General features: G+C 37.0%; 1 pseudogene across 1 annotated transcript in view; it reads left to right on the top strand.

Annotated features, from left to right (window-relative positions):
• The window catches only part of LOC101297869, a 19,905-nt pseudogene extending 6,736 nt beyond the window's left edge, over nt 1–13,169 (top strand). Inside the window, exons 2-28 of the transcript XR_185137.1 lie at nt 4,833–4,915; nt 5,221–5,404; nt 5,777–5,938; nt 6,359–6,596; nt 6,724–6,760; nt 6,845–6,891; nt 6,980–7,017; nt 7,154–7,175; nt 7,309–7,521; nt 7,618–7,774; nt 7,857–7,908; nt 8,090–8,161; nt 8,327–8,376; nt 8,483–8,600; nt 8,692–8,755; nt 8,853–8,936; nt 9,024–9,149; nt 9,239–9,435; nt 9,535–9,723; nt 9,860–10,111; nt 10,213–10,262; nt 10,794–10,876; nt 10,982–11,171; nt 11,291–11,328; nt 11,474–11,809; nt 11,918–12,433; nt 12,970–13,169. The product of XR_185137.1 is annotated as an uncharacterized LOC101297869 (transcript). The remainder of the gene's footprint in view (nt 1–4,832; nt 4,916–5,220; nt 5,405–5,776; nt 5,939–6,358; nt 6,597–6,723; nt 6,761–6,844; nt 6,892–6,979; nt 7,018–7,153; nt 7,176–7,308; nt 7,522–7,617; nt 7,775–7,856; nt 7,909–8,089; nt 8,162–8,326; nt 8,377–8,482; nt 8,601–8,691; nt 8,756–8,852; nt 8,937–9,023; nt 9,150–9,238; nt 9,436–9,534; nt 9,724–9,859; nt 10,112–10,212; nt 10,263–10,793; nt 10,877–10,981; nt 11,172–11,290; nt 11,329–11,473; nt 11,810–11,917; nt 12,434–12,969) is intronic.
• Nucleotides 13,170–13,610: the final 441 nt, after the last annotated feature.

Genomic DNA, 13,610 nt, shown 5'->3' with positions numbered 1-13,610 from the left:
AACTACTCCTCCTCTCTCTCTCTCTCTCTCTCTCTCTCTCTCTCTCTCAAACTCACATACATTTCTTTTGCTGGAAATCTTAAGGAAGAGGGGCTCTTGTTCATTCAAAATCAATAAATTAATGAGTAAATAGATACTTCACATATGATGCTATACAAAAGCAATCTTCAATCTTCAATAAAATGAAACAATACATAATTAAGTCAGTTGCATCAGACCTGTGGCGACTGAAGACCATAGCATCTGCTCCAAGTCTCATAGAGCTGGTCTTGAAACCATTTCCATCTGAAATGCTAAAAGGATGTTAATCAATAAATATACACAATACATTGTGCAAAACGATCCAACAGCCTAAACACAATTCGTACACTGTCCAATTGTCAATTTGGAGTTCTTGTCAGTAAATCCAAAGCTCATACAGCGCCTTATAGCCTCTGGGTCCATTCCGCCGCCATCATCTTTTTGTCAATTATTTCAGAAGCCAAAAGTTAATATGAGACTATTGTCCATATATTACTAGCAAAAAGTTCAAAAGATTTGTAGGTTAACCTTTAATTAGCAAAGCTGGCTTCCCATCCCATGGAGTTGAACTCTTGTCTATGGAAACATAAGTTGCTCCATTTTGTATCTAGCTCACGCAAATGAAAGTAAAAAATATGAGTGCCGATCAAATGTAACTAAGAGGTGCCATAGTTAAGCATGCTCAGACACGCGCGCGCACACACACGCACATACAGGCTGAAAGAAGAAGAATATGAGTTGCTAACAAGCCATGAATCCCAATCATTCATTTCAAACCTATTGGGAAAGAAGAAGAGGAAGCATGCTTGTAGTTGATGCATCATGAAAAGGAACCTTTCAATTGATATATAGAGTAACCAGAATGATAGGGAGGGCATCAGAAAATCACCTCATCAACTGCATTGTCGAGCAACTCTGCTATGCCTGCAAATAAGTCACAAGCTAGAACTGAATACATGCCGGCACATGATAAGGGAAACACGAATGAAACATATAAATGAAAAATAGTACCTCCAAAAGCCCACTTATGTGAAGTGGCATTTGAATGAAGGAACATAGGGTGTACGCGCATATGGTTTTGTTGATCTGCAACACAAAATATGATGGAACAAAAATCAGACAATAGGATTTCATGACAAGAAGCCTCATGCAGGCGTTTCAAACAACTATAATCTTCATTCTTAGTTCTGTACTCCTATTTCACGCACCGCAACATGAACTAGTTTCCCAATCCTTTCAGCTCCTCTAATTACTCTTTCCATTAACAAATTTAACAGGTCACGGATGGATATTAACCATTACTAACAATACACCAATGACTCAACCTTATATGATCTTCCTAATCAAGTAAAACAAACTTTAAGTACTGAATTCATGATATAGTTACAACTGGTAAGAAACTTTTACTTTTAGTTCCGGCTTGGTGACCCTGTCTCTGTGAAACCTTGTAGTTTCCAGCTTTCCAGAATTCCCTAGATATTAGCGCTGGGGTAGCAGAGTTCGAAAAGCCATTTTCGTCATCATCATCATCACAAGATAAATCCACAAAGTTTGAATTGCTCATTGTTTCTACAAACCAGACAAAAAAAAATTTACAGGTGAAGTAATGATTGAACAGATAAGAGATACTCAAAAGTACAGTCAAAAACTGAAATTACAGAAGGTGAAAAAAGAGGTCCAACACAAACTCCTCAAAATGATTGGTGAGCTCTGTTCAGCTATAAATTTCAACTGACCCAAAACCAAAACATGGAAAAGAAGCTTAATTTATTGCTGCATTGCAAAACCCCCAAACATAAACACAAACCCAGCTCAATCAACACAAAGAAAATAGACCATGCATGAAGATGAACAAACCCAAAAAGCAATAGTAAAGAAAACCCAACACAGACACTGAAATGGTAGTAAAACCCAGATGAAAAAGCACCCTGAAAGTTGAGCAGGAAGAGAAAACCCAGTTCTGAAATAGAGCAGGGGAGAGTTGAGAGACAAAAGGGTAACCAAAATCTAAGAAGAAAGGGTAGTTTGGGGAAATGAAAACAAGAAGTTAAGGGTTGATTTGATAGGGGTGACACCGTGACGGTAAATGGTCAGGAGAAACAGAGATGAAAATGGCTACAGTACCCAAAAGGGCCATAAAGTGTGAACCTTTTTTCGAGGTGGCAGAGGAGGAGGAGTTTAGGAAACCAAGTTGATAAATGTGGTGGTGCTTAGCTTCTGATGGAAGCAAGGTTGACTGAGTTTTACCATTTATAGAAACACTTGATAAATTCTTTTTACTTGCTTTCATCTCCACACGCTTCTCTTTTTTCTTGTTTTACTGAGGTAAGAAATGTTAGTTGTCATTTGTCAAAATAAAAGAGGGTAAAATTAAGAGATGTTGATGTTGTTAATTTACTACAATCGAGAGTTACTTCTGAGATGAACATGGAGTTGTGTGCTTTGAGATAGAGATCTCACAGCTGCATCTTTTCAGATGTACCTGATTAAAGCTCAAGGGCTTGATGGTAAGCATCATGAGTAATTTACTCTTCCTATTCTTTTACCACTAAAACAATAGCGTTAAAGGTGAGATTATTTCGTCCCGTATGTGCTATCCTCTCTTTAAGATAAAAAGAATAAAAAAGGTGGACAACTTAGAAACTGCTACCATATATGATAATTTTCTCTAAGCTTCGCTCAACTAGAAAGAACTCTTATAGGTCATGTTTTTATACCAAAAATGCATTACGCATGTTCAACCATGATACAAAATATGTGTTTGAGGTGTTGTTTGTGTCACAAAAGAAACTCATGACCCCTTGTAAGGATTATTTGGGGTTGGAGAAGCCTCTTATGTCTTTGAAGAGGAAATTTTCAGAAGTCCGGTCCACCTCCTTTGCCAGTTAGTCATCATGCTTATGACGGTATTGAGGTTAGCCTTAATAGCAAGGACAAGGGAGCTACTTGATGCTCTCTATTCCAACTAGACGTATGATTTCTACATGTTCTAGTTATGGACTTTATTTTGTCGTACACCGATCAAGGTGTCTACACGACGAGATTTTGGCTTTCGTATGATTAGATAGGGTCAATTAGTAGTCATTTACGGTAAGTTTTATCTTAACGCATTTCTACATTTTATTTATAAGACTTTCATACATCACATATATTTGTTTTCAAAACAACATTTGACGTAAACGTTTGCTGGGCACGGATAAAGTCATAAAACATGAAATCATCTATTGTCTTAACAAAAATGCATTAAGCATTTAAGCGTGTTCTTAAAAAATGTTTAGTTTTACAGTTGAGAAATTTTAAATACACACCCTTAATATCTTAATACACACCCCTTACTTAATACACCACCTATCAAGTTTTTCATTTCAGTATTATACTTAATACACATCGCAAACTGCCTAAAATGTCCTGAATTTATGAAATATTCCGTTATTTAATATAATTAATATATATTTACTATTTGGTACCTCTTTTTACATATTATTTTGTCTAATTTTTGCTAGAAATTTGTGGTTATCATCGTTCAATTTATAATCAAATGATTATTATTATATCCCAACTCCAAATCACCAATACAAGTTTTTAAAATTCACAAACTAGTACAAGTGTAGAAGTACAATAGCTATTAAACATAAATAGCTAGTTATTCGATAAAACATGTCATGATAAAAATACAGTACTTGACAATATGATCTACAAGATCAAACTAAAGCTGATAAAGATATAGTACTTGACAATATGATCTGTAAGATCAAACTAAAGCTGATACGGATATAAAAAAATAAAATAAAATAAAATAAAAAAAACAACCCAAATGAATTGTGGAGAATAATTGAGGTTAGGGGAGAAGACGTGTTTTCGACTATTTTAGGATAGAAGACGTTGAAAAGAATACTTTTAGAGTGATTTTTTTTTTTTTAATAATAGATGTATGTTTTGGTCATTTAGCTTACCTATAAAATCTCAATAGAAACATAAAACAATAAGGATGTGTATTAAGAAATTAAGGGTGTGTATTTAAAATTTCTCAATAATTCCTCTCATAAAAGAAAAAGGTAACAAGAAAATCACCTTCATCAAGTGCGTTCCGGGTCAATTTTTCCCCGCCAAAAAACCAAACCCGGATTATAAATAGCCATCCACTTCATTTCATTTCATTTCAGTCCTCATCGTCTTCCTTTCACTTCGCACAGTCCAGACCTCTCTACTGCGACCCAAACCGCTTCTCCACAATCGACCTCTGTATCGCTCTTTCTATTTTCACGCGCCCACGCGCTTCGGTTATCCCGATTGGTTTTCCGATCGACGGCGACCGGTGCCGGAATCTCATCATCTTCGATCGAGGTAAGTCTATGTCTGGATCAGTGTTTTGAATGAGATTTCGTCGATCCTTTTCGATATTGCTTGATTCGATTCTTCGCATCGTTTTCGCGAGCTCAGGGTTTGCGTATTTGAAAGGATTCTCAAGTTGTTGTGAGGATTTTGAAACTGAGACCGAGAAATTCGTGTGGTTCGGGTTTTGAGATCTGCGATTTCTCTTAGTAGTTTACTATGAATTTCAAAGATTTGAGGACGAATTTGAAGAGAAGTAGCAGTTTTGTGTGCTTTTGGTTCTGTAACGATTAGCTTAGAGTTTTCAAATTTGGTTAAGCAAGAGAAAGTAGAGGTTTCGCAGAAGAGTGATGTCATTTTTGTGCTTGTGTTGGTTCTTCACTGTTTGTGTTTAATTTCTGTGAACTATAGCATGAAATTTCATAGAATTCCACTGATTCTGAACTCTTACTATATATTTTCAGTGCTGTTTCTGGCAGGAAACCGCTTCAAGCATGGATCCGTATACACTCAAGTCTGTGGCAGACTTGCCGGCTCCTTTTCGAGCTTGTTTTAGCTTTAGGTAATCACCTGACATACTCAAGTTTTATTGAGATAGGATTCTGTAGTGTGACTGTTGTTAAAGCATAACATTGGCCTAGTTGGTTTGTTCTTAATGTAAGTGTGCATATTCCTGCGACTTTTAACTGTTGCATATCGTTTTTTTATTTATTAAAGCTGCATACATAGTTCTAACAATGATTTCAAGATGAATCTATGTGATTTCACAAACTGTTATTTCGTCTTCTGCATGATATTGTTATTTTTGTGCCATCCAGAAGGTGGAGTATGCTGTAGTTAAGACACATTCCTTTCATATGCATGCAGGTATTTCAACTCTTTGCAGAGTGAATGCTTTCCTGCTTGTTTCCACTCAGATGAGAACATGGTTGTGTCAGCACCAACCGGAAGTGGTAAAACAGTCATTTTTGAGCTTTGCATTTTGAGGCTTCTTTCAAGATTCATCTCTGAGGATGGGAGGTTTAAACCTACAAATGGAACTCTCAAAACAGTAAGTCTCTGATGTTCTTAATCGATAAGTTGAGGTCATAGACACTATGATAGTACTAGAATAAATGTGTGGGAGCCTTAGTTTTAATATATTCAGGATTTTGAAGGAACTACAGACAACTCTATTGATGTTCTTAATAATTTTCTTCAGTGATTTGTTTATTCTCCCCGCACTACATCTTTGCATGATATGTATCATTCTGATTTACGCTTGATCGCAGCTAGTTTTTTTGTTTTGTTATTTTTATCTTTTTTATATGAAATCTTTCCTCTTCAGCATTGCACATGTGCACTATTCTGCTAAAACTTTATGAATACTTTGATTATGAAGCACTTAATTCTTCTATCTACCTTCTTTTTATGTGGTATGAAGATCTATATTGCGCCATCAAAGGCTTTAGTTCAAGAGAAGGTTCGTGACTGGACCCAGAAGTTTGGATCTCGGGGCATAGTTTGCTTGGAGCTCACCGGAGATAATGAATCTTACAACACCAGGAATTTACAGGAAGCAGACATTATTTTAACCACTCCTGAGGTGAGTATGAAGGTGTAATGTTACACAGATAGACATAGTTTAAATTAAAATTATAGATTGAAATACTTTATCCAATCATCTTAAAGAAATCAACTATCTTTTCAAAACGGCACCATAATCATAAATTAACAGAATTGACGAAGCTTCCTTATGCTGGCCTGTCAAGTGCAGAAGCTCTTTCAGGTTTCTGCACTTTTTATACCTATGTAAACCTGCATTCTCTCTTTTTTAACCACTGGAACTCAATTCAAACTGCAGTTATTGATCCTGGATTCTTCATCTTCCATATGAGCATACATTTTATGCTTCTTCTTGTTGCTTTTAGAAAAAATAGGTTTCATGCATATTCAGTCTACCATTCTTTCACAACTGGCTTTATTCTAGATGATAAATGACTAATAAATTATTGTCCTTATATAGAAATTTGATGCAGTAACGCGGTATCGCGTAAAGGACGGTGGATTGGGCTTTTTCAGCGATATTGCACTTCTACTTATTGATGAAGTTCATCTATTGAATGATCCTCGTGGAGCAGTTTTGGAAGGAATAGTTAGCAGAATCAAAATGCTTGCTCACAACCCTGAAATGAAATCAAGCTCTCTGGCTCATGTTCGTTTTCTAGCTGTGTCTGCAACCATTCCCAATATTGAGGACCTTGGTAAGACAGTTGTCTGTTAAAATTTAAAATTCTCAGTAGGATTACATTTTACTGTATTAATTTTCTTTAGAAGAGTACAAATGGTAAATGATTTAATGACCATGCAATGTATACAAACACACTGTAGCGGAGTGGCTCAAGGTGCCTGTCCAAGGAATTAAAAGGTAGGTATTTGGACCTTCATTGATATTGATTTAAGAGTACAAGTATTCAGTTGTACTCTTTTAATCTTTCTGCTCTACATACAGGTTTGGAGAAGAAATGAGGCCTGTCAAGCTGACCACAAAAGTTTTTGGTATGCATACCTGACTTGAATGATTCACAATATATGTAGCTTATCAAGGACACTGACAGGCATTTCACCAAAACTGCTTGATTTGCAGGCTACGCCCCAGCAAAAAATGATTTTCTGTTTGAAAAGGTAATTCTTTTAAAGTAACCTCTTAAACCATATGCTTACTTTCTAGGAAATCTCATACTAAGAAAGTATATATTAGAAATTACAGACATGCCACCATTCATTTTGCTGATGGTTTTGTATTTGTTCCTTTTTCCAGCGCCTTCAAAACTACATATTCGGTAAGCTATGACCGTGATAGTGACCTTTCCATAGATGACGTTCGATACCTCTCTTGAATATAGATGCTTTCATATTGAATTCATCACAAACTAAAGATCATGGGTCACTTGTACGGTTATAATTGGTACACAGATATTCTTATGCAGCATTCAAGAGGGAAGTCTGCTCTAGTTTTTTGCTCAACTAGAAAAGGTGCACAAGAAGCAGCACAGATACTTTCTCAGGCAGTGATGGCCTTTGGCCATTCAAATCCATTCATTAAAAGCAGAGAACAGCAAGAGAGGCTAAGGGAAGCTTCATTGTCATGCAGTGACAAACAAATGCAATCATATATGATTTATGGTGGTATGAACTACTTGCTTTGTTCTTTACATTGCATTAACTATAAGTTACTGCACCTACCCACATTGACATGTTATCAAATAAATTGCCTTTTTGCAGTTGGTTATCACAACGGTGGCCTTTGCCTCAAAGATCGTAATCTCGTTGAAAGTCTTTTCCTTAAGGGTGATCTTCAAATTTTGTGTACAACAAATACTCTTGCTCATGGAATCAACCTACCAGCACATACAGTAGTCATAAAATCAACACAGCACTTGTATGTTGAACTTCCATTTCTTCCAATTATTATGATGAAACTTTCTGATGTGTTTATTAATTAACACATGCATTTTGTGCAGTAACAAAGAGAAAGGAGTCTACATGGAAATTGACCGATCTACACTACTACAGGTTTGTCAATGAGACCCTTTTAAGTAGGATAATTTGATTAGATAAAATTGGGACATAACTTAACAGTGTGGCCAGGAAGTGTTGAATAGAAAATTTCTTGTCCTGTCTACATGCATATCTGCACTTTTAGGTAATTTAGCAAACTGCATTTTAATATCATGTGATATGTATAACCGTGCAGATGTGCGGGAGGGCAGGTCGGCCACCGTTTGATGATACAGGAATGGTTATAATTATGACAAGAAGAGATACGGTACATAGCACCTTCCTTCCTTCCATCTGCTTTGTCCATGTCTGTTTTTTTTCAACTATTTTTGTTCATTCATTGTCTTCATTTTTCTTGGGATTGCACTAGTCCTTTCTGGTAGCAGAAACTTATGTCTTGAGATTCATTAATTATGTTCTTATTGGATATCAGGTTCACTTGTATGAGAATCTCTTGAATGGATGTGAGATGGTGGAATCACAGTAAGTTTTATAACTTTAAATGCCAGAACAACTTAGGTTGTCTTTGGAGTTTATATTCCCAATCTATTGCAAATGTAATGAGGTTGTATTGTCTTTTTTTCATTAGATTGCTTTCATGTTTGACGGAGCATTTAACTGCGGAGATAGTTCAACTGACTGTCTCTGATATAACAAGGGCAATTGAATGGATGAAGTGTTCTTTCTTGTATGTGAGAATGAAGAAGGCATGTATTCTTGCACTTTAATAGGATATCTTTTATATATTCTTTCCACTTTCCAATCTAATTAATTTCTTAATGTCCAATGTACAATCAGAACCCTGCACACTATGCAATTAGAAAAGTGATTTCCAATGATCGTATAGAAAAGCATATGCTAGGTAGTTTACTTGTACAACTCTCTCTCTCTCTCTCTCTCTGTGTCCTCACCCTTAATTTGTCCTGGTTTCTCTCCTTATCAATATTATTTTCTTTCAGATGTCTGTTTACAGAAAGTTAATGAGTTATCGCAGCATCAGATGATATGGACTGATGAAGATGGTTTTCTGTTGAAACCACTAGGTATCAATCAGTAACCCATAAATCAATACCTTTCATAAAAGACAACCAAAGTTTGTTAATTCTAACCTTCTTCCGTTTCCTCATTAGAACCTGGGAGGCTGATGACGAAGTACTATTTGAAATTCGACACAATGAAATACATTATTCAGACACCTGTAAACTGCAGCTTGGAAGATGCTCTTCATGTTATATGCCGTGCTGAGGAAATTTCATGTAATGCATATATTTACTTGCTGCTCTTCACTTTTCTTTGACAATACCTATGAAGGAATTATGTATCATCTATCTACTGGAATATGTAGGGATACAGCTCAGGCGGAATGAGAAGAAGCTTTTAAATGACATAAACACTGATAAAGATGGTCGACTTCGCTTTCACATTCTTGGTGACAAAGGGAAGCGAAAAAAGCGTATTCAAACCAGAGAAGAAAAGATATTTCTTTTGGCTAATGACTGCTTGACTGGTGATCCTTCGGTTCATGATCTGTCCCTTACCCAGGTTTCATTCCTCAATATCTACTACGTTCCTTGTTAATTTTGATAACTGTAGTATTTGATGATACTCAGAGCTGAAATCAAATTGGTGTGTGTGCCTTAGGATATGAACTCCATATGCTCAAATGGCTGCAGAATTGCCAGGTGCATGAAGGAATTTTTCATTTACCAAAAGAACTACAAAGGGGCCTTGAATTCTATGCTTTTGGCAAAGTCTATGTATCAAAAACTCTGGGATGACAGTCCATACTTGCTGAAACAATTACCAGGGATTGGAATGGTGACCGCAAAGGTGTCTTCCACTTCTTTATATGCTTCGGAAAAACATGCTTTTTGATATTCTTAGGTCACTCAAATGCTGAATCTTCTTGTTTTGGTCGATCAAATACTGACTTCGCTACCGCTTTTTATCTTTATGCTCTTTTCAGGCACTACATTCGATGGGAGTTAAATCATTTGAGACACTGGCAGAGGCTGATCCTAGGAGAATAGAGATAGTCAGTGGTCGAAAATACCCATTTGGCAACCATATAAAAGAGTCTCTACTGTCTCTACCTCCAAAAGTTGAGTTGAAAGTTGAGGAAACTGAACCTCGGGGGCAAGGGAAACTGAAGCTAGCAGTAACACTGACTAGGCTATCACCGACTCTCCAATCAACAAAACGACATTATGCTGATATGGTAATGTACCCTGTAACAGCTCGACATAATTCTTCAGATCTTTGTGAAACAATATAATTTCATTGTTATACAATCTGGCCCTGATATTTTATTTGTTATAGATTGTAGGTTCAGAAGAAGATAACCTGATTCTCTTTCATGAGAAAATAAGGTGAGGACAATTTAGAAGCTTACTTTTAGTTGTTGGTTTTTCACAAGAATTCAAGTACAATACCAAGTGGTTCTATCAACTAGATGTTTCAAATATCTAATATTCAGCCTTTTCCTTTTGGCATGAGGTGGTTTGGTAATCATCCTGTTTCAACTTCATGATTTGTGGCCGCAGAGTTGATGAGTTCTCGAGGTGCGTAGGCCAAAAACCTTAATTGTACTTTTTTTTAGAACATTTATCATGTTAGAGGTACCTGGCTGTTAAGCATATCCAGAGTTTACGCCTTTGTGACTAACAATTTGAGCCCTGACAAGTATGTTAAGCCCTCAATTCAGACTTTGCTATGAGTTGTAGCTATATCAATTGTGATGGGAATAGCTATTTCAATGATTCTATTATTGTAAATTAAGCTAACAACAATATTAAAATTTAATCATAAACTATATATATAAGTACTAAGATTAGCAGATAGAGCTCAGGTTGCACGATTATCTCCCTGTTTAGTCTAACTTGTACTGTTTTGCATTGCAGCCCCTATAGCGCAACAGTTCTCCTGCCAAAACCCCAACAAGGAAAGCTGACGATTAAGGCTGTTCTTATATTTGAAGATTACAGTAAAGTTCTTGCCCTGATGTTTCTAGTTTCTTTGTCTATACAAGTTACAATTGACTGGTGTAGTCTGGAATTATTATGTATAATTTGTCACTTTATCTGTGCAGTTGGCATTGACCTAAACCAGGAGCTAATATTAATGAAGGAAAGCAGTTTCAGAACAAATAACAAACGAGGAATAAAAGCACCCTCTCTTCCTGTACCTGAGGAAGTATGTATTATAGAAGATGATACTTATGAAGGCCCGAGTGAAGTGCTTCCAAACTCGAAGAAATCCAAAAGGGTAGATGGTTCCATGTGAGTGTCTCTTTCACCGATATTCAATTTCCGTTTCCATTTTATAGGGTTGTTCTTTCTTGGCCTGAATAATATATTTGATGATTTCTTTACTTGATTATTTGGGTCTTTTGTACCAGGCCCAGTTTCAAGCTTCTAGATGATGACTCTGAAGAAGGTATAGCTTAATTCAGTATCAACAATACTATATAATGTTGGCACCTTTTGTTTGTTCTCTTTTTTATTTTTCCCAATGCGAACTCTGTAAAAACTTGTACCTCAATTTTTTTTTGAAGATGAGGTTGCTGATAAAGTTCATGAAGATGAAATTGCTGCCAAAGTTCAAAATGATGACAACATTGTGACACAACAAACAGTATTTGACCACATACGTGAAAAGGCAAAGAACTTCCCTGTCGTGGTGGCATCAAATAGTAAGTTTCCTCCATCATCAGAGCCCTTGCTTTTGGCAAGGAAACGTGCTCGTGAGAAGAAGCTTGGAATGGAAAGTGGAGCAGAGGTTCCGGAATGGAATAAAGTTCCAAGACGAACTGTGGTCAATCCATCTTCAGAACCTAAAGAAGAACAACATTTTTCAAGTATCAACAATCATCCAACTCCCAGAAGCTCAGCTGCCCAGAACTTCATGGATGACAGAGGTGAAATATTCTACTGTCAAACACACACACACACACGTTACTTAGTTAAGTCACTCTTTGGTTCTTAGTGATATGGAGTAGTTAATCATTATTTCTTTCCCAATGTAGCTGGGCATCCCTCTGACCTTGAAGATGGCAAATTGAAAACGTTAACAGGAGAAACGATATTCGACCACATACGCACGAAAGCTAAGATTTTTCCAGTGATTGGTAAACCAAATGTGGTGGAGGCCGAGTCTTTAATCCAGAGAAAAGAATCCCCATATAAGACTGAAAAAGAGTTTAGTATGGACAGTACTGCCATTCTGAAAGGAACAAAACCAAATGAAGTTATTAGAGATACTGAATCTGATGGGATGTTGTTCTCCAGAAGCTCCTGCAACCTTCCTGTAAATTTGAAGGTTTCTCCTGGAGGTTTAGACAATGGAGCTAATCTCTCATCAAGTAACATGCTATCTTTCGATATTTCCATGTTCAAGAATCCGAAGCGACCTGCAGATGTTGGAAGCACGATGGAGAATACTAGGAAGAAACATCAGCACTCTCCAATTGTACCACCAAGGCACTGTTCATTCACAGCAGTTGGAAAATCCAGGGAAGCAGAAACATTTCTCGGGTTTGAGAGTGTCTTTTCCTTTCTCTGATGTCTCTTTAAATCCGAAAATGACAGGATATCTTCCACTCGTTACAGAATCAAGAATCAAGGCCTTGATTTCTAATGAATCACAGCCTAATGCTGTTCAGGTTATAAACTTTCTGTAAGCTAATGGACGGATCCTTGTTAGGTTATTACTTATTTGTCTAGTCGTCGAGTTACCACTTTCCTATAGGTGAAAGGAATGTGGAAAACTAGTTTTAACAAACAACTACTCTAGTGTTGATCTGAGTGTCATTTGTGTCACATCTACAATGAGGAGCGAATCACCAAATGACGAAGTGGTTCGACACGTGGCCACCACGTGTCACATCTTCTAGGAATCCCGGCTGCGTGTTTGCTTTACTTCCTTCTTCTCCCTCAGCTTTCTAGTTTCTCTCCACCACTGGTCCTCTATTCCTTAACGATTTCAGGTGCATGTTCTCTGTGTCTTCATATTTTGTAGAGTTGGGTAACTAGTGGTTGGATTAACAAAGTGAACAGTGAGTTGTGGATTATTTGATAGGAATTATGGGAGCACCTAAGTTGGGACATGCTGCATATAATGGTCCAAGTATAATCAAGGAGATCTTCTATGGGATGACGATTGCGCTCGCGGCCGGTTACCTGTGGAAAAGGCATCACTGGAACGAGAAGAGGAGGAAAAAGGAGTTTTATGATCTGCTTGATGCAGGTGAAATCACTGTCGTCGTCGAAGATGAGTAGATCTGGCTTTAGCTATAAGAAGTTGTACTAATACTATGTGTTAGACTCGTGTACTTCGCATGTCTGGTTGATCAGTTGGGTTTTTAGTGGATTGCTTAGAGCTAGCTTTGTGTTTCTTCTATTAATCTAGTATTGCATGTTGAGATTAGATGTTATATATCCCTCTAAATGATGAGACTGAAGAGCAGGGCGGGATTAAGCACTGTAATCGTGTTAAATATCCTCTTCTCCTAATTCTTTGTCCGAATGCTGATTTCACTTACATCATGCGTGTGCATCTCTAACTTGATGAGTTTTGTGAGATGGAGATCACTGAATCCCAATTAAACAATTCGATTGGGGATTATGTTGAGATATCAATCCCACATCGGAAATATGGGACCTTACCCGTGGATTTATAAGGGTTTGGGCCACTCCATCTATTGCCAATTGGTTTTGGAT

The sequence above is a fragment of the Fragaria vesca genome, linkage group LG6, assembly GCF_000184155.1.
Source record: "Fragaria vesca subsp. vesca linkage group LG6, FraVesHawaii_1.0, whole genome shotgun sequence".
NCBI lineage: Eukaryota > Viridiplantae > Streptophyta > Magnoliopsida > Rosales > Rosaceae > Fragaria > Fragaria vesca.
The sequence above is the reverse complement of the archived record's forward strand: the minus strand, read 5'-3'. Positions and strand labels throughout refer to the sequence as shown.